This window comes from Fundulus heteroclitus, chromosome 5, assembly GCF_011125445.2.
Source record: "Fundulus heteroclitus isolate FHET01 chromosome 5, MU-UCD_Fhet_4.1, whole genome shotgun sequence".
Classification (NCBI taxonomy): domain Eukaryota; kingdom Metazoa; phylum Chordata; class Actinopteri; order Cyprinodontiformes; family Fundulidae; genus Fundulus; species Fundulus heteroclitus.
Genome location: NC_046365.1, coordinates 38,347,759 through 38,372,331, shown reverse-complemented (window position 1 = coordinate 38,372,331; position 24,573 = coordinate 38,347,759). Strand labels below are relative to the sequence as shown.

The 24,573-nt window shown below is 40.1% G+C and overlaps 1 protein-coding gene across 13 annotated transcripts in view; it reads right to left on the bottom strand.

Moving 5' to 3' along the window:
* Positions 1-24,573, bottom strand: part of gab1 (GRB2-associated binding protein 1) — a 78,515-nt gene that overhangs the window by 33,813 nt on the left and 20,129 nt on the right. Inside the window, exon 1 of one of the 13 annotated variants that reach the window (XM_036137550.1) lies at positions 23,437-23,549. The exons of 10 other annotated variants lie outside the window; for them this stretch is intronic. The gene's annotated coding sequence lies outside the window, so the exon portion shown is untranslated. Of the gene's footprint in view, positions 1-2,708; positions 2,897-23,436; positions 23,550-24,573 lie in introns of those variants that run through there. 2 more of the 13 variants (XM_036137551.1, XM_036137552.1) reach the window with 2 other exon arrangements.

Sequence of the window (24,573 nt, the reverse complement as noted above, 5' to 3'; positions counted from 1 at the left end):
TGTGTACTTGTATTGCGCTTTATCGAGCCCGACGACCCCAAAGCGCTTTGCACTGGTCATTCGTTCACACATTCACACCCTGACGGTGGTGAGCTACGTTGTAGCCACAGCTGCCCTGCGGCAGACTGACAGAAGCCAGGCTGCACAGAACCACATGCCTGTGCTAAATCTCATAGCAAAAAATCAAAATAATTCAATTGCAATAAAATTTGAACTCTGAAAGATGTAAATGTCTCAGTTTTTTCTTAGCAGGACCCTCTACTCTGACATAAAACACCCAAGGTTTTTGTCTTGTTCATGTAATCAGGTTTAATAAGTTGTATTTAAGTAATCTAAAAGAAATCATTGCTGTAATTTGATTATTTTAGTAAGCCGTGTAGCTCGTTATAATCTGAGGTGCTGGACAGGCGTAATGTAGCCTCGGTGAGCACATGCGCTGTTGCTCACAGAGGTCCAGTGAATGCCAGTAATCTGATTTGTCCTTAAATGCTTAACCAAACTAGATTACTAAAAACAAACCAAATTAAGTGTTTATTTTAGTTGTCAGGTTTACTTCTGCCTTGGTGGAGAACACAGGAGAAAAAAGTGTTACTGGATACTCATTTAAATAAAAGATTAGTACAAACTCCGGTAATTAAGTTGAAAACAGCAATCTACTCCAACATATAATCATCATCAGACTCTTACTGCTAACATCACAAGGGGAGCAATAGGCTAGTATTCGGTATCAAGGTGTACCAAAGTTTTCAAAAGGCAAAGTTTCAAAGCAAAACTAAAATCTCCAAAAGTACTAAAACCCTTAAAGTCCTTTTATTAAGGTGCCAGAGAAACAGCCAGAGGGCCCAGAGTTTTATCCAGCTGTATGAATCACAGATCAAGTGATCGCCTGTTTCATGTGCACTGCTGGGTCAGCTGGCTGAAATAACGTTCTTCGTGCTAACAGCACCCACAACTAACAGCTCCAACTAACTATCTCTGGACGCAGAAACTGATCGGCCCTGGTTAGGAAGCTAAAGGAGCTCCACCGATTCCTCTTGTCAGGGTAACAATGTTTCTTTTAAGCTTGTGAGTTTCGAGTGACATGCAGGTCGAGCAGATGACCCGAACTGACCAGAAGTCTCATTTATAAAACCGCAGGGACTAAATCTGCCGTCCGTCACTTTCCGCACAAAGCCAGGGATCTATAAAGAAAAAGCTGACGCGCGGCCCCTTACACAACCTCTGACCCGGCCGTTTTGGAGACGGGGGAAAACTGCCAAGGCAGATGGTGAAGTGGTGAACTGCAGCCTCAATGCATGATCATTCCCCTCACACGTTCAATTTCACTCCATATCCAATTTTAATCACAGGTGGAGTTCATCATAAGTGTGTTTTTCATGCTCGCGCTGGTGAGTCCTTACTATACAAAAGGACCTTCCCAATTAATAAAAACGGCCAACCTAAACCTGAAGCCGGCACATTTTATTGTTGTTTTCAATCATCTCATTTCCTCTCCCCGGGTGTCCCACAGGTTAACAGATACGTTGTGACAAAGTGTGAGACAATTGCTGTAAATATTCAATCACACTCATGCATATTGCTGCACAGGGGAAGCTTTGGCACCGCTGGAAGACCTTGTAAAAGCAGGAATTAGGAGGTTTGGCCAATGATAGCATATGCCGCTTTAGACTCCATAGAGCATTGCCTTCAGGTAAAACCTGCAGGGGACGGGGGTTACCCCCCAGCTGCTGCCTCCTAACTCGCTCTCTGAACTCCAGGGCGCGCTTTAACACCGCTCACACCTTGAACCTTGATATAAGGATCAGCTGGCTCGTTTAAATACACATTGCCATTAATCAGGTGCTTTGCATTGACCATTTATGCTTTACTCCGGGTGTGTAGAGCACAAAACACGAGCCTCATGAAAGCATGAACCATATATGATAACTTTCAGGTGCAGCTGTGATTTAGAAAACAAAACTGATTGCTGGCAACTTTGTCCCAATTGCCAAGAAGTGCAAATGGCGTAAAGTTTTATAATTCAGGATTTTTTGTTGCCGTGCACCATTTGTTTTCTTTTGGGGGTAAATAGAGTTTTATTATAGACCCTATGAACTTTTTTTTATATATATAATTGAGACCCCAGAACTGCAAAAAAATCTATACAATAACTGGGCAAACAACAAATACTTGAAATTACTTCCACTAAATTTACTGGATTTCTTAAATGTTGCTTAAGTGTACGTAGAAAAATGTAATTAGTGAAAAGTAAATGGTGTAAACAACGATATTATACCTTTAACAATCTTATGTTTTCTATCATCTTAGGAGCAATTTGAATAATTATTGCAATTCCATCATGATTTGCATTTTTTGTTTTGCAATTTTTGTGTTAACGATATGAAACCTTAACATTCTTATTTCAAGTTAACATACAATGAGAATCACAGGGAGATCCATGCATACACAGGAGAGTTTGGGAATTTGGTTATTAATGAATCCAGTTCTGCTCATGACATCCACATGTTCAGGTTTCTAGCTGGTTTAACCAAGTTATACATGCCAGAATAAAAAAAAAACGTGAAACAATATGTAGCAGCAACAGTTTCACAACGAGCAACTGTTCAAAAATAAATCTGTTTAAAGGGAGTTAAAACATAACAAGCATGGCTGCACCAGCAAGGTTTGAGCTTCTAAAGTGTATACAGCATTTCTGTCTCGTCACACACCTCATGTCGCTGCTCACCAAGGATCTGAAGAACGTCTGCAGTCCTGATTCAAGCTACTGTAGTCCATCCAAACTGCTCAGCGTCACAAACACAAAAACACAAACCCATATCTGTCCAGCCGGACCAAACACACCATCAAATCCACAACTGTTAAATGTACAGAAGTCCCTCCAGCATGCATGGCTCCCGGTCCGGGAATCGGAGCGTACGGGACGATCCTGGACTGGAATGGGGAGGGATTCCCCTGGCATGACCGCCGTGCCTGACAACTCTTCCCAAACATCCGCCCGCCACCCCGTTTCTCTAAGCACCTCATCTGATAGGACGAGAGACGGGAAGATGCCCGACTCTGTGCTCTCCCGCCCATGTCCCACGTCCCCAAAAGGGGGGACAGACAGAGAGACCATTGAGGGGGTCGCTAACATGATGAAAGAGGAGAGGGGTGGGTGGTGGGGGGGCTTCAGATGCCAACTGAGTGGAGTCATGCTGCTGTCAGAGGAGTCCTGACCCTACATCACTGGAGCGTGAAAAAGGCAAAAGGTGGAGGAAAGAAATGTAGGCGGCCGTATATGCATGAAGGTCAACCCCGCGGTTAGTAAGAAAGGCTTTAAGATAAATATAGAAGGAATTCATGGCGTCGCTCATCGCTACCCTCCAACACAGCAGCGAACTAGTATTATAACCAGGCAAGGCAAGGCAAATTTATTTATATAGCACAATTCAGTACAAAGACAATGCAGAGTGCTTAACACACCACAGAACTGCAGGTTCTCTCTTTCTCCAACACACCAGAATTCTGGAAAATGTGTGAAATATAAAGTTCCAATATGTTGGAATATGAGGACAATACTGCAAAAACAGAACTAGAAGTAAAATGTTCTTAAAATTAGAGTATTTGTCCTTGATTTGAGCAGGTAAATAAGATGATTTGCCAGTAGAATAAGATTTTTGCACTTAAAATAGGAACAATTCATCTTCATCATCTTATTTCAAGTGCAGGATGTCTAATTATCTTATTTTAGGGGTCAAAATACTCATTCCATTGGCAGATAATCGTATTTACTTGCTCAAATCAAGGATAAATACACTAACTTGAAGAACATTTGACTTATTTTTAGATCAGTTTTTGCAGTGAACTCTGTGCCATTAGGGCCCAAATGGACCAAATATGGACCAAAAATAATATCTCGATATTTCTAGGCTGAATGCCGATATATGATACTTATTTTCTTTTCATAAAGTAATTATAAAAAGGCATCTCTGAATCAAAGCGTCATTCCAAATGTCTCACAGGCCCATTTTTTAACAAACAGTTGCAGATGAATATAAGAAATGAAAACCTTCTTCAGGATCATTCCCTGAAGAAGGCCACAAGCCGAAAGGCCTTGCTCTGCTAACAAAGTCTGCTCCTAATACTAATAGTTTTCATCTTACCCTATGTCTCTATCAGAAGGAGAATCAATGAAAGGAAACATCTCTGGGAGTTTTAATTTAAATAAAAGCAACCTTTGTGCAACATTGACGTGTAAAAGTCTATGCCTAATGCACCCAGAAGCAGAATAAAGGCATCATTGGGCTTTTAACCATTGATCACTCCTAGGTCTCCCTGCCAGATGATTTAATTTAGATGCCAAGTCCAGAAATGGGATTTTTTATCACTATACTGCACACAGTTACTGTATTTAATTATATTTTAAAATGTATTGACAGTCATTTATGATTTTGTGGAACCAGCAGGGGAAAACATAGTTACAGTCATAATGATAGATCAGTAATAGGGATCTATCCTGGTCACAAAACAATCTAAACTCCCTATAACAATGAGAAATCTTTCACAATAACAATACATAAATGCCCTAATGGCAAATCAAACGTCCGAGATGCAATATGACCCCAGGAAACCAAGAGAAGCTTTTCTCTTGGACAAAATTCAAACTAAGCAAAGGAACCTGGGAAACACCCTTCAAGCACAAGTCTCATATCTGCCATGAGTTAAAGCTGAAGAAAGATGGACATTTTAAGCAGCTGATCATCTCATTTACTACAAACAGTTTGGTAAAACTAATAAATAATTCATTAAAAGATGTTCTCTGCATCATCTACAAAGGCCATCGCCTGCAAAATGTAAAGAGAGTAGAGAATGAACAAAAACACCCAGCCAGATTTACAAATTAGGTTCATTACTCTGATCAAGTATAAGCGCCTACTTGTTCAGAACCTGGTCATTTTTCTTCAGCTACGCTGCTGTCAGACAGAAAGAAAGATGTCACTGCACCAGAAGTGTTCAGCTGGCACTATTTTATCTGCAGGAGTTAAATGCCAGAAGATAAAACTGTGTTGTTAGCACACGCCCCATTGTCTTTACTGTAATACAGCATCAATTAAGGCTTTAAGATAAAGAACAATTAGGGAGCCCAGAGTGGATGAGCTCATAAAGACTACCAGGAAAACATTAAAGGTCAGAGACAACGACTGAGACCTAACGATGAGTAAGACTGGAATCGAGACGCTGCAACGTCACCAAAAGCAGACGCTGCAGTCTGACATTTGAAAATGCCAACACAGCTACCTGGTCTCCAGAAACCAGGAGTTAATACCTGCAGCCAAGGTGTATTCTTGCTTTAAAGCCCGGAGAGCAGCAAGTTCTTTCTAAGTGCTTATGGCATTAATGTCGTCTTTAAAAATTATTTTTCTATTTTTCTCACTCTATAGAGTTCTACTGTTCTTCAATTATGCATCGCTTGTCATCATTTCTGCTTATAACTTTTTGTTCTCTCTCTTTTTTTTATCTTCATAGTAGGTACACCTGGTCTGGCGTTCTGTTAACTGTGACATCATCCAGAGAAGACGGCTCAGCCGCTATTACCATCTAATGTAGAACAGATTACTGGATCAATATGTGCTTCTGTGCTTTTTGTCTCTCTTGTTGTGTCTCTGCTCTGTCTTCTGTAACCCCAGTCGGTCGAGGCAGATGACCGTTCATACTGAGCCCGGTTCTGCTGGAGGTTTTCCTTCCCGTTAATGGGGAGTTTTTCTTTCCACTGTCGCTTCATGCTTGTTCAGTATGAGGGATTGCTGCAAAGCCATGGACAATGCAGACGACTCTCCCTGTAGCTCTGCAGCTTCTCCAGGAGTGAATGCTGCTTGTCGGGACTTTGAAACAATCAACTGGTTTCCTTATATAGGAAATTTTTGACCAATCTGTATAATATGATTGATTTTGACTTTGTAAAGTGCCTTGAGATGACATGTTTCATGAATTGGCGCTATATAAATAAAATTGAATTGAATTAAATTAAAAAATAAAATAAAAAAAATCCTGCAAACTCTCTCAGGGGGAAATGCAAGTCGTCATTATTTGTTGTCAAAATCAATTAAAGCGAGAACCGAGAAAGAATAAAAGTCCAAAACTTGCTTGTTTTTGTATTATGCAACAGCTTAAAAAAATACCAAGAAATTGCAAACTAGTCAATCACAACAATTACCAATTAAAAATGTGAAGAAACAAAAAAAAAGAGTTGCTAATTAACCACTCTACACCAACCAGGCTTTTTCCATCTCCGGTTTTAGAGCTCCTAAAAGCCTAATTGTAATTCATGGTTTTGGACAGGTTAATGCAGCATAAAAGGTCTTTAAGTGGACTAATGCCAACATACAGCCATCATCGACTGTTGAGCTACTTAACTTCATCCTTAGTGGCTTCAGAGCTAAACGTGGAAATATGTGAGAAGTGGTACGGAGGTTACATACGACTGATATTACAGAACCAAAGAGGTGCGTTGGCTCTTTGGCAGCAAACAAAACATGATTTCAGTTGCTTTTATTTTCTCAATGATTATTTTTAAAACAGCTCATCAGAGGCTCCATCTGGTGCTGTTTTTTTCCCTGGTTGGTTGCAAACTGAATGCTAAAAAGCGGCTCGCTGGTTGTTTTTAGCAACCGGCTTTTACCAACTAGTTTTTAGCAACCAGCTTGATTTCTATGGAGTCCAACAAGGATTTACAAATATTTTTATACACAGTAACACCAGAAAATATTCTTAAAAACCAAGACAAAACCTCAAAATAAAGCATTTAACCACCCAATTAAAGGGAATAGGTTGGCTTTAAATTCAGAAAAAGAATTTTTATTGCAATAATGAAAATTAAATGTGTGTGTGTGTGCTCAGTGCAATTAAGGATCTTGGTGTTTTCCTTTACAAATATTACAGTAGTCCTGCTGGCTGGATGAACTACAGTAGCAGTTTGAGGAGCACTGATTAGGGTTTCCACTTTTCTCTGCCAACTCCCATTTTATTTCCCAGGGACTTCAACACATGAAAGAGAAACTACAGGTTCTTAGAGGTAGTAGTTTTGAGTCTGAGAAAAACAAAGGTTTCCCCACTGATGCATCAAAGCTTATACCTGACCTTCAAGTATTTTCTCATTCTATCTAAAAAGTCCATGCTTTTGGTTAGGGATGCACCGATGTGAAAATTTGGGCCAATACCAAGGACGCCCAGAAACACACAGACAAACATCAACAACGTAGAAATAAACATTGCTTATAAATATCGGCTCAGTTTTACATATCGGACCGATCCTGATTTTTTTATTTTATTTTATTTTTTTATGTCTAACATCAGCCGATACTGATGGTAATACCGATATATTGTGCATCCCTAGTTTTGGTTGATGCACTTCCAGGACAAAATGGTGGGAAATCTTAGTCTTGATGCATTTTATGACTAGGAGAAATTAATCAGATTTTTGATAAATCTAATTAAATCTGGCTAATTCTAATCTCTGATTTACTAACCACTAAATAATCTTTTAGTTAGAGATACACATCCAAAAGTCCCTCTACACTGTTTGCTGAGTCCGGTTCTACTACTTTGAGTTTATGTGAATCATGTCTGGCCGCTCTGAGAAGGAGTTGGGGGTGAATAAAAGCACTAGAAATTAGTCTACTTCCTTGAAAACCATTCCTGAAGTGGGATAACAGCCTTGGTCGCACATGGTGGCAATCAGGGGGTGACTAAACCTTCAGCGGAGGGTTGGAAGTGAAGCCTTCTGTTTAAATTAGAGAGAAATTATTTAGGCTGCCAACTTTCACTACCTTTTAAAACCAAAGCAGCCGTTTTGGATTTTGAAATCAAGGTCAGCCCAGAAAGACCTCCAACTTCAGGAAACCTTTCTGTTGTAATTCTGATCGGCAACTGGGAAAATCCAACATGTTCTAAATTGAAAGCACCAAAAAGCCGCTGTGGTGTACGAACAAAGCCCTGTGGCTGTTCTATGGGGTCAGATAACCGTCAATATAAACGTATACGTAGGTGTCTGAATGTGTAAATGTAAGTCAATAAACGGGAATACATTTAAGATTTGTATTTGTTCCTGCTTGTCAACTCATACATACGTGTGACATCAGATGTTTCATCTGTGAAAGTTACAACTTTGCAAAACTACAAGTATAAATCCAAAACTTACGAGTACGAATCTACACCCTAGTTGGTGGTGGTAATAACGTGACAACAAATGCTTCATCTTTGTCTTCTTATCGTTTAAAGGCGGGTTGTGAAAAACGTTCAGGTGCATTAGATTACCGCCACGAAGAAGAAGTGTAAACACAGCTTCATCAGGGGATGTAGATTCGTACTGGTAAATCTTAAAATGTATTCACGTTTATTGACTTACATTTACACATTCAGACACCTACGCATACCTTTTTATTGACAGTTATCTTACCCCACACTGTTCCAAGTGCATTCAGGTATTTGTGGTTTTAGTAACACAGATGATACCGACGTGCCAGTTGAAACTCGTCATACGTGACTTCCTGAACCAGTTAGCCAGTCTGGTGCTCGACTTTCCGGCTTTAAGACGAGTTATTACGCTAAAATAAAAAAAATAAATAAAAGAATCATTTATTTTCACCGCTCAAACCCAGATGTCATTAAAGATCAGCACAAAGGTGAGGTGGCTCTAAACCCCTGGATGTGAACAGATTGTTTTTCACCAGCTGTACCAAGGAGTTTCTATGAGTCACAAACCATCATTTCCTACCGACAAACAATTTCACAATCAGAGAAATAAAATGGTCAAATTGACCTTTTGAACATGACTCAACTTCTTTTTTTCTTTTTTTTTTTTCTTTTTTCAGACGTTCTGATGAACTGAAACCTCCCTTCAAAAACAAAAATCTCAATGCACAGTTGAGACGTATCAGTGTGCGACGGGCTGAGCCATCTGTCCCACTGAGTGGGCTGCGGGTAAGTGACCTGCACCCCAGCTGTACTGACTCATCTTTGACTAGGACATCTTCCTGTTTGTTCCTAAGGAAACACACACACACACACACACACAGAGGGAACATGGAGACTGGACACAATATGCGTGGGGTGAAGCTGATGCAGGGAAGGTCAAGATTTCGATGATAAAGAAAATGTGCTTCTCTTATCAAGCAGAGACCCCCCCCCCCCCCTAAAAAAGAATACATTAGGGTCAGAAAACAAAATGACTGCATTAGTATTCTGTTTTCATAGCAGGTGTTTTTCTTTGTACAGTAGCATGATACACAGCGCTGTGAATTCACTTCCTTAAAAAACTACTTCTGTTTTCAATCCACTTAAATGTTTTACATCATAGAATAAAATTAATCACAAAAAGGCGCTTTTATGTGATGATTTTATTTATTAAGGAAAAAAATCATTGCAAACAAGCCCGGCCCTATGAGAAGCAGTAATTGCCTCTTAATCTTAACGGCTTAGGACACTCTTGGTAGAACCACCATGAAGCCTTTGTGATAACTGGCACCGAGCTTTGGACATGACTGAGTAGTAATTGGGCCAAGTCCTCTTCGCAGAACTAATTCAGTTCGGCCTCAGTGAAGTGTGCCGTCTGTTTAAGGTCATGCTAAATTATTTAAATCAGATTTAAATCTGAGCTTTGACTAGGCCACTCCACCACCATCTTTTTGTGCAACTGAGAGGTTGACATTCTGGTGTTTGGTATTACTGCACAACCTTAAATGTGTATGAGACTAAGGTTCAAATCTAACAAATTAATCCCTTCAGGATGTTTTTGGTACAGAGCAGAATTGCTGTTGGCGTCGTCTGCATTTTTCTGAAATGCTGTTAGTTTTATGCCACATGTAACGAGAAACACTTGTTGTCTCCTCGGCCAACAGAATATTTTCCCAAAATTCTTGAGGACCATCAATGGTGCCTTCACACCGTTTGGGCCGGTGTGAATGCCCAATCGAACCCCTGATGCGGACTGCTCCAAAACCAGGAAGTGGACTACAGCGCAGGGCAATCTGGGTAAATACAATTGTAATTGAGCACTAATACTAATGAAGTAACTCATGTATTGTAGATACTTTGCTCAGCGCCTGTGTAAGCGTGACATCAGTATGCGCCCCTGACATGTTGGTCAAAATGTTTGGTTCATTTGTCCAAGTCCAACATAAAAGCAAACCGCACCAGCTGAAAATGTGCAATCTGGTCCCCATAATTCGGTAGACTCTGAGTCTACCGAATTATCAGGTGTTAAAACGATCTAAGATGTTTTTTGGGAGGTTTGGGGCAAATAGAAGACGGGCTTTTAAAGCTGTTTTGCTCTGTAATTTTTTATTTCCTTGGAAAAGGAGGCAAATTTTGATCAGTCTAGTTCCTATTGTCAAATCATGAACTCTGATTTTAACCACTGTATGCATTTAAAAACAGTGAAGTCAGACTAACGGTAATAATACAGCCTTAAGCTTACATAGTTTTATTGCGGTTGAACATTAAAAGTTGCGGTCTACCAGTCAAACCATATGAAAATGTGTAGGTAGAACTGAATTTAGATTAACTGGGCTTGTGTATAAAGAATATGCAAATACAGCCGCTGCATCCACGCATCAGCTGCAGTCAAACTTAAAATAGGTAAATCATCTCCAATCCTGGCAATGTGTGATTGTTTATCTCAGAACACCTCTAGTTCAATCCCAAAAAGTCCTGCTTCCCAAGCAGGGCTGTTCTCGGGGTAGATTTCTACCTACTTTTGTCAGATTTGGTTATGGTTCCTGTTTTGGAAACTCAGGGAAGAGAAAACCCACCACAGAGTACCACAAACGTTCTTAAAAAAAGTCCAGAGCAGCTTTTGAAATGGGTTTCTAATCATAAGGAATATCTCCTATAGGTCTGCTTGAGCAAAAGGTTACACTACAGCAGTAGAAAAGCAGTAAAACTCCACTGGGCATTTGGAGTGGACAACGGGAAAAAAAATGTTTCAGAATGAGTTTGACATTTTCAGATATTTGGGGAAAACCCAGAATATTACGTAATGACATTTGATGATGCAGAAGGCTGTACACAAAAAAAATGTGATTTAAAAAAAAAAAAAAACAGATTTTTTTTGACGTTACTGTCATTTTCTTCAGCACAACGTTAGCTTCCTAAGACAGAACTGAAGAAAGGCTGTTTTAGGAGAGGAGTCGAGAGCGTCAGAGATTTTAGCCCTCATGGCCTCTGTGACGAGCTCTGCAGTGAAGACAGAAGAGGAAGGACAAAAGCTCCTGTATGTTTTGTGCCACAACTTGAAGAAATAAGTCTTTGTTATCCGGGCAGGATTGGGATTCTTGCTAAGTTGCTATTTTTACATCCATGACCACAAGAAAGGGCGGTTAACATACAAGTACCAACACGTGGCCTTTGGCTAAGCATCGAAGGCCACCTGCTGGAAGCTGAAGGGACCTCCGCAAAAAATGTCCATAACTTTCATCAACATTTAGTAAGCAGTGGTTAACATAAAGCTAATGCTACCACCAGCCTATTGTTCTGCTGGGATCACAGTCACGCACAATATAGTCTCTTTAAATAAGTCCAAATCACCAAGAAATAGCAACTAAAGTTTTGAAGGCCAATTCTGACTTCTTTTTTACAAATGATAATTAACAAAAATCAGCAAATATAGGGTCATCACAATAGTTGTATATGTAATATTAAAACTGAAAAGGAATGCAGTTTGTGTTGGCAATTATTCACATTAGGGCTGTACAATATAGAAAAAAACATATTGATAAAATAAAAATCATATTGATAATTATCAACAAATTCATAACATAGATTTTAAGTGCAGCCCTGGACATTTTATGCTGTTGCTTAAGACTTAGACTTAGACTTAGACTTTCTTTATTGTCATTTTGTAGCACAGAATGCATACAGAACGAAATTTCGTTTTTTCATACAGCTCAGAAAGATTGCAGTAACTCTACAGGATACCTTGCAGTGAATTTACAGTACAGGATAAGAAAAATGCAGTGGTAAATCACAGTCAAATACAGGATAACTTTCAATTAACTTTCGGATAAAGTGCAGCAGTGAGCAGTAGGCAGATTGAAATGTAAAGACAATGTAAGCAATGTAAACAAATATGCAGTAAGGTGCAGCAACCTATTTTTAGATACAGAACACACAAACACTGAATTCAACCTCAACCCTTCATTTAAACCAATTTTTAACCAAAACAGCAAATTTTTAAAAAAGAATGCGTGCTCTCTGAACTCTGAAGGGGGCGGAGCTTTCCTGGGTCTGCGTTGTGATTGGTTGGGAGGACGTAACGACGGTAGCATTAATCTAAATGGCTAGAATGGAAAAGGAAGGAAAACCTTCATTCTATTGAACTTTTTATTGATATTCTTTTTATATCATCAATATACGATTATCGTTCGATATATATAATGTTATTGAATTATTGTCCAGCCCTAATTCACATGCATTATAAATTCTGGCTGCCAATAAGATGTTCTCCTGTTGGATGGAGTCCTGCTGCGGTAGATGGCCACGCCTGATTCAGATCCTGGTCCTCATCTTTACCAATAGTGTGGGGAGCATCATAATTACCAAATTTATGGTAATTATTCAGATATGTGAATTGATTCTTTTCGATCCGATCTCAAATTGGATTACTGGTATTAAAAACGTTTTTAGCTGTTACCTGAATTACTTGACTGTGAAGTTGTATAACATATTGATACAGGTGTCATATTAACAGTCAACAGCAAATTAATAATGTAATTGTAGTTAATGGCGGCTGTAAGAACCAAACCGTCTGCCATGTTGAGACAATTGTTTTCACAAACATGTTGTGGGGCAGAAAACCCAAACAGATCCAGGGTAGAAAACAGACACCAGAGGTATCTACAGCTGCCATTTGGACACTAACCTGGTGCATTACTCAAAATATCACATTAAAAATTCTCCTTCTGGTAGTAGAGTGTGAGTCGGAAATGCTGGCTCACACCTTATAAAGTCTACACTTATCAGTTTAATATAAATGGCAGCTCTTATTTCTCTTTATTTAACACAAAATAAGAAAAGAGGCACTGATACCACAATTAACTGTGTTCAACATATTATTGTATCTAGTGGCTGATTTGAAAATGTGTCTGTGCTGAAAAAACTTATTTTACATTCAAACTAATTGTCCATTTTCTCCACAGCAGCACAATGACAACCAGCGTTTTTTTTCTCCTTCGCTGATATCTGAAGGAGATTTTAACACAACGAACATCTTCCAGGTTAAAGAACGGAGGTGTTCAAAGAAAACCCAACTAATTAACTCCAACTATCCTTAATGGACACACCTGAGGTGTATAGTTTTAGTGGCTGACATACCAAAACTCACATTGTGTAATGGAAAAGAAATAAAGAGAAAGAAAAAATGTGCCTTAATTGTGATCATTTTCAGCAACATTGAAATCAGTTTTTTTTTTCCCCAAAACCCTGCAGCCCTAAGTTAAAGGTATTATGTACCCAGTCCTGGGTCAATGTGAGCTTCTGTGCTTTCTGTGTCTCTGCTCTGTCTTCTCTAAGCCCCAGTGGGTGGAGGCAGATGAGCGTTCACACTGAGCCTGATTCTGGTTCTGCTGGAGGTTCTCCTCCCTGTTAAAGAGGAGTTTTCCTCTCCACTGTCGCTTCATGCATGCTCAGTATGAGGGATTGCTGCAAAGCCATCAACAATGCAGACGACTGTCCACTGTGGCTCTACGCTCTTTCAGGAGGAGTGAATGCTGCTTGGAGAGACTTGATGCAACCTGCTGGGTTTCCTTAGAGAGGAAACTTTCTGACCAACCAGGAGGATCTGATGGAATCTGACTTTGCAAAGTGCCTTGAGATAATGTGTTGTGAATTTAACTTGAATTGAACATAACAATGGCATACCAGTTAATTTCTCTTCATATTTAAGAGTGTTAAGAATGGAAATAAACATCATTAGTAACGATGAGCTGCATGGCAGCCCAGATGTTTTGCAGCTAGAAGGTCCAGGGTTTTAATAGTGGTCACTGTCTCGCTGCAAGTTCTCCATCGAGCATGCGTGGGTTCTCTCCAGGTACTCCAGCTTCCTCCCACAGTCCAAGAACAAAATTGTTAGGTTAAAAGATTAGTCTAAAATTCCCTTTAGGTATGAGTGTGTAAGTGCATGGCTGCTAGTCCTGTGCATCTCTGCATTGCCCAAAGTGTACCCTGCCTCCGGCCCAACGACCACTGGAGATAGAAACCAGCGGCTATAGGCAATAAAGGGATAGATTCATAAAAATATTAACACACATTTTAAATTTAAATGTAAATAACTTCTAAATATTTCATATTTACACCTTTTTTCCATGGATTGTGTGTCTGATCCAATCTTAGGTCAGCCGTCTGTTATAAAATATGACAGATTATGACCTTTAATCAAAATCCAGAACAGATCAAAACAGTGAAAGCACAAAATGGCAAAAAGGGAAAAAAACAAACAAAACAAAAAACAGCAGGCATCTATTTGCGACCCTAAGACCAAAGGGTTGAGGAAGCAATCATTAATGATTAATCTGACCGTGCACCTATAGTTTACTCGTATAAACTCTTTCAATCTGAAAAGGTCTGCATGTGTTTCAGGCTCTCCACAGTTTTCCAGGCGATCTTCACGGCAAACCATCAAATCCAACACAAACAGCCATCGTGCCAACTTAAAATCCAGACTAAAGCTTTAGCCGACAAGACAAAAGCAACCACTAGAACATTATAAAAATCTCTCTGACAGAGAAGGACTCGCACACAATGAGCTCACCCTGCGCGTGTCGCTGTCTGTTCGATGGAACTCGGTTATTGGCAGGAACGTGTGGCGTTTTATTGTTGTTTGCGCCTTCTGGCTTTATCAAGTGCTGCAGGGTGCTGTGGGGTCCGCAGCTCGTGACCTCTCCCACTCCGACTTCCTGTTTAAACGTAATCAGGGTTGGCGCAGACCCTGCGAGAGCCGCCACGGCGAGACTCCGAGCGCGGCAGTTTACATGTGGTAGAAAAGTGGCGGGTTAACCAGCAAGATAAGCACCTTTTTAAAAGAAAACCCCCCTTTTTTTTTTTTTCCTTTGCTAGTTGTTTAATACGATGTCTTGAGAGAAACTTAATTGTCAGCAACAATGCTGAGTGAGAACTGCAGACGGATCAAAACGTTAAATTTGCAAATAAAAACGTAGACGCCAACATGTGACCGCAGGGAAACGACTTGTCTTGCATTTGCTCTTCCTAGTTTAGAGAGTCTTGCTTCTCTTTTCATTCCTCTTCCCTGGATCCGGGACGTCCTCCACTTCCTGTGGACACTCCATGATTCGGTTTCCTGTCCACGCCGTCAAGCGGCAGACGTCAGAGACACCCCGACACGAAAAGCTGGTCAACCCATCTCCCAACGCCGCAGTCACAGCTGCTCAGGAGCGGCCGGAGCGCGTTAAAAACAAATAAACCCAGACGGACTAAGATTCGCCGCCCCTCCTCCCGCCGAGACGGATCCATCAGGAGATATTAGCTGGAAGGCCTTAAGTGCTCTGCCTTCTTAACATGGAAGGGTTCTGTCTAATGTCCATATTGTGTGTCGAGCAAGTTTGGAATAAAGTGACTCGCTTTTCAGCAAAACACTGATTATACATTTCAAACAACATAATATTACTCAGTAATATAATACAAACTGTTTGGCTGAAGGTGAGATTAAAGTTAATGGAAGAGACAAATAGCGTGCAAATGTTCAGAGAGCTGCTGTCATTTTAGACGGACACATTTTGCACTGTCAATGCAAAGATCTATGTGCTGAATTAACTGTAAAGTCATATTTTAATCGTAATGGAACAAGTTTTTTTTCTGTCACCTAAAAACAGAGCTGAGGATGAGATCCAGGTTCCCATAAATAAGGCAAAAAAAAAAAAAAATCATAAAGATGTGTTTCTCGTATGAGATTGTGAAGGTATAACACCCTAGAGAGAAAAGACTTAGCTCACCTCTATCAGGGTGGGATGTGTAACGTACCGGCCATCGCTTCACTATATGACTGTATGTACACAAACAAGTCAACAATATATAAAACATATGTTAAGCTTTTATTTAAACTGGCAACAAGGAACAAACAGTTCCTATTGTGTTGTAATTAAAGTTATTGCTTTTATATTTTTGTCTTTCTTGTAAGTGTTTAGTCTTAAATGATAACAGCACATAATGATCTTTTTGCAGTTTTGATCAAATTAAGCAGTCACCCAAGCTTAATTTGATAATTAGTCGGCCTGCAGGAAACGGCTGAACAGGCAGATCACTGGTCAATTCTCACTTGTCCCGACTCAACATCTTCAATCGTCTCGTCTCTTTATTAATAGTTCCATCCCTACTTCTTATTAACACGGTCGTTAGCATTTAAGTCCTAAGCATTGCATGTTAGAAAATTAACTTGTAAACATGCTGAATAAGGTGGTTTTAAAGAAAAGAAATGCTAAATTAAAAACTGAAGCAACTTGTTGCCTCAAAACAGCTTTTACCCATAAATGGCATCCCTTGACGTTTTTTTTTCCAGATACAAAAAGGAGCGGTCTCCATGCTGTGTGTCAATCCGTACACAGCAAGGGAACGTTTGATAAAAACTTTGACAACTGATTAGAATTTTTTAAATAATGAGCGCAATGTCTTCTATATCCGGTTATATAACTTCAATATTAATATCTAGCAATCATAAGGCAGTCAACGGGCCCTATGGAATCTCTTAGTATTTTCCAAAATCCATTTTATTTTTCCCCCACGTTCTACGTTTACCGTTTTTTATTTTCTTCTGAATTCCACATTTTTCATTCTAACCATATTTCTGACTCCAAAAAGTCTGTCATTATGCAGTGATGGAAAACTAATTCTACAAATAAACAACAGGATTCCCAGGTTTCACAATCAATGCTGGAGTTCACAGAACATCGAGCGCCTTTGAAAGATATTTGGAAAAATACATTAATGTGACAAAGAATCTCAACTATTTCACATACATCTTAGAATTTGTCCTTTTAATATGTTTTACAATATGTCTTATAAAGAAACCTTCAAACAGTACAACCTTGTGCACACCAGCATCATGAACATGTCCTATTCTTGTTTCCTTCATTTGTCATAGAGGTCTCCGTCTCCATTAGGCTTATTGTTGCTCATAGATATGTGAATTTATTCAGCAGTCATAAACTGCAGGGATCAAAGCCACAATCGATGGGAACAAGACGTCAGAACGTCAGAGAAAACATACCATTAGATTAAATGTATGGGGTAAGATAACCGTCGATATTAACGTATGCCTTGCTGTCAGAATTTGTTAATGCAGGTCAATAAAGTGGCAAAGATTCTTTACTGTCACCATGTGTTACAGTGGGGAAATTTCTTTCAGGACACATAAACAACAAGCAATGAACAACGTGCACATTATAGCGTGCAAGACATAAAGAGATAAAAAAGATAAAACGTCTGTGTCAGAGTCCAAGGGCTTTGCGATCAGAAATGTTTTGGTTTACAGAAATGTGCATTTAGATATATGCAAAATAGGCAATAACAGTAAAGTGATTGTAGCATATCATGGACTTTAACAAAATGTAATTTTGTCCAAAATTACAACCAAAACACCCAACTACCAAAAGAAATGAAACGACTGAGTATGCAAGCAGGTAGTGATATGATTTTACAAGATGGAGATAAGAAAGTGGAGAAATTAATGCTGAGCAGAGCAGAGGTATAGCTGGGACCACCCAGGCAAACAACCTGAGAAACCACAACACTGTCCCACTTAAAGCATTAATGTCAACATCAGAACCTTTAACTCCCAGCTGGTTCTGAACCTGTCAGTTATTATCCCCCCACAATGCAGCTTTGTTTCCAAATCAACGTCAACCTCCTAATTCCTTCCCTTTCTGGGAGGAAACAAGAACAAATCTTTGTTAAACTGGAACGTCACATGGTTCCTTTGAGTGTAAGCAACCCATCTCCCACACAGGTCAGAGAAACAACTGTTGAAGAGCTCCAGCCTCCATTCTCTCACAGAAATGAAGGCAGAATTTCACCTAAGAACAGGAATCAACCTTTTAATACGCTGCGCTGAATGAGAATATTCAAGCAAAACTGCAGCTTATTTAAAAGTGTGAGTATATTCTCAGAGGTTTAATTGGAAACTTTGTATTTAATGGTAATGAGAACACAGACGGGACGGAAGAGCTGGAGGTAAGGTTGCCCCAGCAGTGTGAAACCACAAACACGGACGTCTGGACAGACGCTGGCTTCTGCACCAGGATGGCAATGCCAGAGCACATTCCTCAGCATGAACAATGAGTCAAAACACAGTCCAAACCCTAAATTGGCAGCAACTAGAAATTGGAGTTTAACTCGGATCGTTTATGAAGAAAGTGAAGTTCAGGGCAGCATATTTCAGTTAAACAACAAAGAAAACTGTGTGTTCTTCATGTTTAGCACTATAAAACTAGCATCGCAATAAAAATAGAGAGGTTTAGAGTATGTCAGAAGTTTGATGAAATACCAAGTAAGATAGATTCTGATTATCTTCTATATTTGAAGTAGAAAAGACGAAGGACAGTCAAAGAAAGAAACTTCAATATCTCTCTTTGAGAGGGACGCCGACCGTAGAGGTGAGGGCCTTTAATCAAGATCGACCGCGTCTCTGAGTGAATCAGACAACCGACCATTTTTTTCTGTTAAAAAAAAAAAAAAGAGACTACATCTGGGGAGTACCTTTCATCTGCCTGTGAACTAACAGATTGCTGGAACAGACCCATTCTCAATCATTTACGTTTGCTTTGTGGCCTTGAGACGCGTCAGCGAGCAAGGTCCCAGGTCAGAAAAAGCCCACTCGGCTAATAGAGTGCCAAGGTCACATAGACGTAAACTCCACATGGAGCAGGATCTCTGAGGGATCGAGAAGCCCGACAGAGGACACTGCAAAGGCGAGGTAAAGCTGGGGCATGAAGGTGACTGGCAGACAGGGGGAGCGAGGCCAGTGGCGATGAAGCCGACGGCTAGTCTGGGAGGAAAACTGTGAAGCCACTGAGGTCTTGTATCGGTCTGTATCAGCCAGTAAAAGTCTGATGGTGATCAGCATCTCTACCAGAGAGTTGGCGTCCTGTTTTAATGGTGAACAACACCTATCAAACACAGGAGAGGATTTCCATGAATGACTGCTATTGATAGATTACACAGAGAGTGGCTAGAGTTGGGCTACGTTCACACTGCAGGGAACTGCGACCCGTATCAGTCTTTTTCACGGCAGTGTGAACAACTCGATTCCCATCTTTTCACCACCCAAAAAGATGGACTTTTCAAAGCGCCCGCAGTCTAAACAGTGATGTCGCATTTTATTCGTCTTTTACGTCACTGTCCTGGCTCTCACTACTCATCAACACACAGTAGCAGCAGCTAGCGCTCCATAAAAGACCATTAACAGCTGCGCTGCTTTCTTCTTAACTTACTTCATCTTGCTATGATATGGTCTTAATATTGTCAGCTCCCATTGCGCAACAGCTTTCTAATAATAACAAGGCCGGCGTTTTTTCTCCCGGAGTTTGTCTTTGAAACAAAACTTTATTGAACGCTTCTAGAAACAACTACATCCATCATCACTTCCGTAAACAGTACGCTTTGTGGTCTTGAACTGTTCAGACAGCAGTATGATGCTGGGCGCATTTAATAGGACACTGCAAAAACGGAACTAAAAATAAGTAAAATGTTCTTAAAGTTAGTGTATGTGTCCTTCATTTGAGCAGGTAAATAATATTATCTGCCAATGGAATGAGTATTTTGACCCCTAAAATAAGATAATTAGATATTCTGCCCTCTAAATAAGATGATGGAGATGAGTTGTTCCTATTTTAAGTGCAAAAATCTCATTCCATTGGCAAATCATCTTATTTACGTGCTCAAATCAAGGACAAATACACACATTTCTAGAAAATGTGACTTATTTTTAGTTTTGTTTTTGCAGTGTAGTATGAACGACCATGGCAAAACAAATAAATCAGATTTCAGTAAAAAATCAGAATTGAGCATCAAGCTTTGCAGTGTGAATGTAGCAATTCTAGCGATTTAACAGATAGCTGACTTGCAGCTAATCGCCACATTTTGTGTCCTTTAACAAATGCAGCTCACAGAATGGGTAACGTCACATTGGTGCACACAGACCCAAAAGAATCCTGCTGTGTGCAGAAAGTGAGCCAGCACAAGCTAAAAAGGGGCCAGGCAGGGCAGTTGTTTTGTGCAGCTGGGGCGATGTAGCATAAAGGTAACACTTGTGCATTCCTACGTGGCCATAAATAAACTGGTTAACCAACATCTGTTGTAGACGCTGTCAAGAATATGCAAGCACGCGCCCACTCCGGTTAACAGAGGTCATTAAAGGCTTTGAAGCTGGAGGGGTTTCTGAATGCAAGCGTCCAGCAGCTGTGGTCAAACCAAAAAAAGACACCTGATTTACAAAAAAAAAAAAGAAAAAAAACACAATCCTGATATCACAGTTTACCACGTTTAGATATGTTCCTATTACAGGTTTCTTCCATTTTGGCTTTATTTGTTTCACCTAAAAGGTGCAGATCAGACACATTTTACTATCAGGCAAAGATGAAACAGAAGTCTGTTTACAAGTTTTATTTAATAAGGGGGGAAAAGCCACCCAAACCTACCTGACCCTACAACTTCATCAGCTGCTCTTAGTGGCAACCATTGCCATATGTTGACGTTGCTGCGGAGGAAGTTTTAGCCCACTCCTCTTGGGTAAATTATTCTAACTCAGCCAAACTGATTTTTGAGCTCACGGGCTGTTTACCGTCCTTCTCCATTATCTCAATGGGATTCAGGACCAGAGTTTGACCACTCTAAAACCCGTTTTAGTTGCACCAGATGTGACATGAATGAACGCACACCTTCTGTGTGACAAATGTGTTTGTTCTTCTCGCACAGCAGTGGTTTTGGCCTGTAGATGCCAGTTTGCCCCAGTCTCCGTTTCTTATTGCCAAATAATGGACACTGACCCCAAGAACAATTTCTAAAGCACCACAGGCCTCATTTGCTTCACTAAGTTCTTTTGTTGGAGCAATTTTAATAGACTAACCACAGCTGGGAAGATCCATGCTGGTTCCATGTTTTCTGTAGATAACAGGGGTGACAGTAATTCAATATCAATATACGTCGCAATATAACTATTAAATAACGGTGATATGACAATTCCGATATTACGTCACAGTAAATCGGAGCGTTTGTCATAGACTGAAGTTCCGGGTTTTATGGGTTTTATTTTTTAAAGCAAATATTTCTAAAATGTTATATTGGAGGAGTTGTGCAGGCAACTGCTGTGCCATTTTTGGCAGTCTTTCTGAGGCTTTTATTTTGTTGATATCGATATCGTAATTATACTGTAACGACCGTCATTAAGAAATATATCGTGATAAAAGTTTCTGGCCATATCGTCCAGCCCTAGTAGATAACAGCTCCCAGTGTGGTTCGCTGGAAGCTCAACGACCTGTTCTTCCAACTTCCTGTTGTTGTTGTTGTAGTCGTTGTTGTTTTAATAATATAATAATAATAATAATAATAATAATAATAATAATAATAATAATAATAATTATTATTATTATTATTATTATTATTATTATTATTATTATTATTATTATTATTATTATTATTATTATTATTATCATCATCATCATCATCATCAGAAAACAGCATTTCGCATCCATGCAAGTTAACTTTGAGCAATATAGGAACAACAAGGAAATCTTATTTTTCCACAGCGCTGCCGGAACCCAAACCAGCTCAAAGTCTTCTTATCCAATCTTTGTTTCCTCGTCCTCTCCGTTTACCATTCCACAGTTCCTCAGCTTTCATGTGCAGCTGTAAACTTCTCACCAGTCAAAGTTTACTCTGACCTCAGAACCTAAAAAAACACAACATGAGTCACGCCGCCATCTTTCTTGTGCTCATTATCTAGAAGGATTAACAGGTGATTATCTCTGGGCTTTCACAGGTAGTCTATTATTGAACTAAAGTTGAATTATTCAAAGCATTTAACATTACAAACCACAATTTCAGTATCACACCAGCCCACGGGGAGGCTGAAATCTCCGTCCTAATAAAAACCCGGCGACTTTTCCCAATCAAACAAACTTAATCAATGCATAAAATATGTTTGTTCACCAGATAATTCTTCAGAAAGTACCAGATTATTCAGCTATTTCCTGGTGAGGTGCTCTGGTCTGTGCCTTTAGTCATAGTAAGCATTAACGAGGCAACTAGGTCTTCCTTGTAGCCTTTAAAACAGAAAACGGTGAGACATGCCATGGTTGCATATCTCTGACAGGCATCAGGCAGCCAGTCTGACGCAGAGGTGGATGTTAGGAGGAAATATGTGGGGAAGAAGCCACAGCTGAGTGCACAAGGAAGAGACGAAGCAATCAGTAGCACTGCGGCGCGTTAAACCAGCCTCCCCACACAGACTTGAACCATACACCCTCAGTGAAGCATTAACTTCAATGGAGCAGGTTTAAATATTAACGCAACATCCCATCGTCTATGACTGAAGGAGCACAGAGGCGCCTCGGGTTACCGAGAACGTCCGAAACTTTTAACCGGTTCGCCGCGTTCCTTTGCTTTTTAAACCGTAACCAAACCAACAATCCCTCACCAGAGGTTTCAGCCAACTCGGTGCTTCGTTATGAAAAAGACGCACACACACACGAAAAAAAAAAGAGGAGAAAAACACACACAAAGCAAAATAACATCCCTCAGTGGAAGTTTCCACTTTGTTAGCGCTTTTTATCTTCCTGGTCATCTGTTCCCGACACACATTCTGCGCAAAAAGGTTTCCTGTTTTGCCTCTTTTTGTCACCGCCGTCGTGTTGGGGGGGTTTGTCCGGGTTCTAACTTTAGAACCTCTGCTAGTGTTTACCTGATCGGGGGGTGCCTACAGCGGGTTTCGCAGCAAAGCGGCAGTTGGGTTGAGATCCCAAATCAAGCAAAAATAGTAATTGGCTTTCTCCGTGTGGTCTGAAACCCTAAGCTGTTGGTTTGTTATTGTCACACAGCACGGGCTGAAAACACTCGATTTATACGCCAGACCGCTGTCAGATCCTCACCAAAAGTCACAAATCGCAAAAGTTTTACCACAGCAGCCAAAAGCCTTGTAGAGCATACGTTATTTCTCCACAAACGCAGGATTCAAACCGCTTTTTGCAACCACATCACCGTCCGGGAGCATCCCAACAGAGCTGCTTGCACTTCTGTCTAAAAAGCAACACATCGGAACGTCTCCTCTCATGCAGGAGCTGCGATCACGAGGAGCCGCTTGGCTGACGAGAGCCGAAAAACATCAGGGAAGAATCAGAATTTACCGATACAAACAAATGGGCTCAACATGCGAGCAGAGTGAAGGTCAGATCCTTTTACCTGATTGCGAAGAGTCCAAGCTGAGCTCGGCTAAAAGCGAAGCAGAACAACAAGCAGAGAAATCCACTCACTGTTGTCCAGTTGCTCTGACCACTTTCCTGCCTACTCCACTGACTTCCCTCCCCTCCTCTCGCTCTCCAAAGTCTGCAACACCCAGCTCCAATAACCCATGACCCACAGGAAGTAGACACAATGGACTGAAAATAACACATCACCTCCCCTGGCAACAAATGCCCACCACAGCCCCCCGCAGCACACGGCCCGCAGCCATGCAGAACACCTTGGAGAGGCCGGCCTAAGATAGGCGGGAAGAACCCCAAAATATCTCCCGCTGCTCAACATGCAGCGTCCACACGCCAAACTTTCAATTCACAACTTATTTTAGGGTTTCTGCAACTTTCGCCACAAAGAATCTGATTAATGATGTAAAATCAATTATGTAATTTTTAAAGAGATGGACAAAATTTGAAAAAAAATGTACTTAAAAAGCCAAAACGTATTGATAGCACCAGCAGATTTAGGTTTAAAGTAAGTTTTTGATTTCGTTTTCTGACTGAAAGTAATGTTTTATAGTGGCCCAGTCAGAGACCCAACTAGAATCCAATAATCTGTGGAGGGAGATAAAGATTAGGGTGATTGCAAAGAGGTCTTCCCACCCCAAAGACTTGGAGCTCATCATTAAAGATCAACCATCAAACTACCTGCAAAGATCAGATCCTCTGATCATTTAGAAGGGTATATTTTTTAACATGCTTTAAAATCTGTTACTCCTTTCAGATTGTTTTATTATCTTTTGGAGAGACATCCGTCTCATTTCCAATCAGAAACAAGGGTCTTGGTAGATTAACAATAATATGAAGCCAAATCAACCAAGTATAAAATCTGTTATGGGTTGTTTTTCTTTGTTTTTTTGAGTCAATTGCTTTTGTGCGGAACCAATCATTGAACTTTTCACCTCCAAAGAGAGTCTACTTTCTTACTCAACCTAAAAGACATGCTAGATTTTATTATGTAGGCAAAAAAAATAACAAGTCTACAAAATACAGTATTTTTCATTTCAAATATTGTCTTTCACTTTAAAAAAAACAAACACTTCAAACTGTTATTGTTCTTATGAAACATCTACAGCTGTGTTGG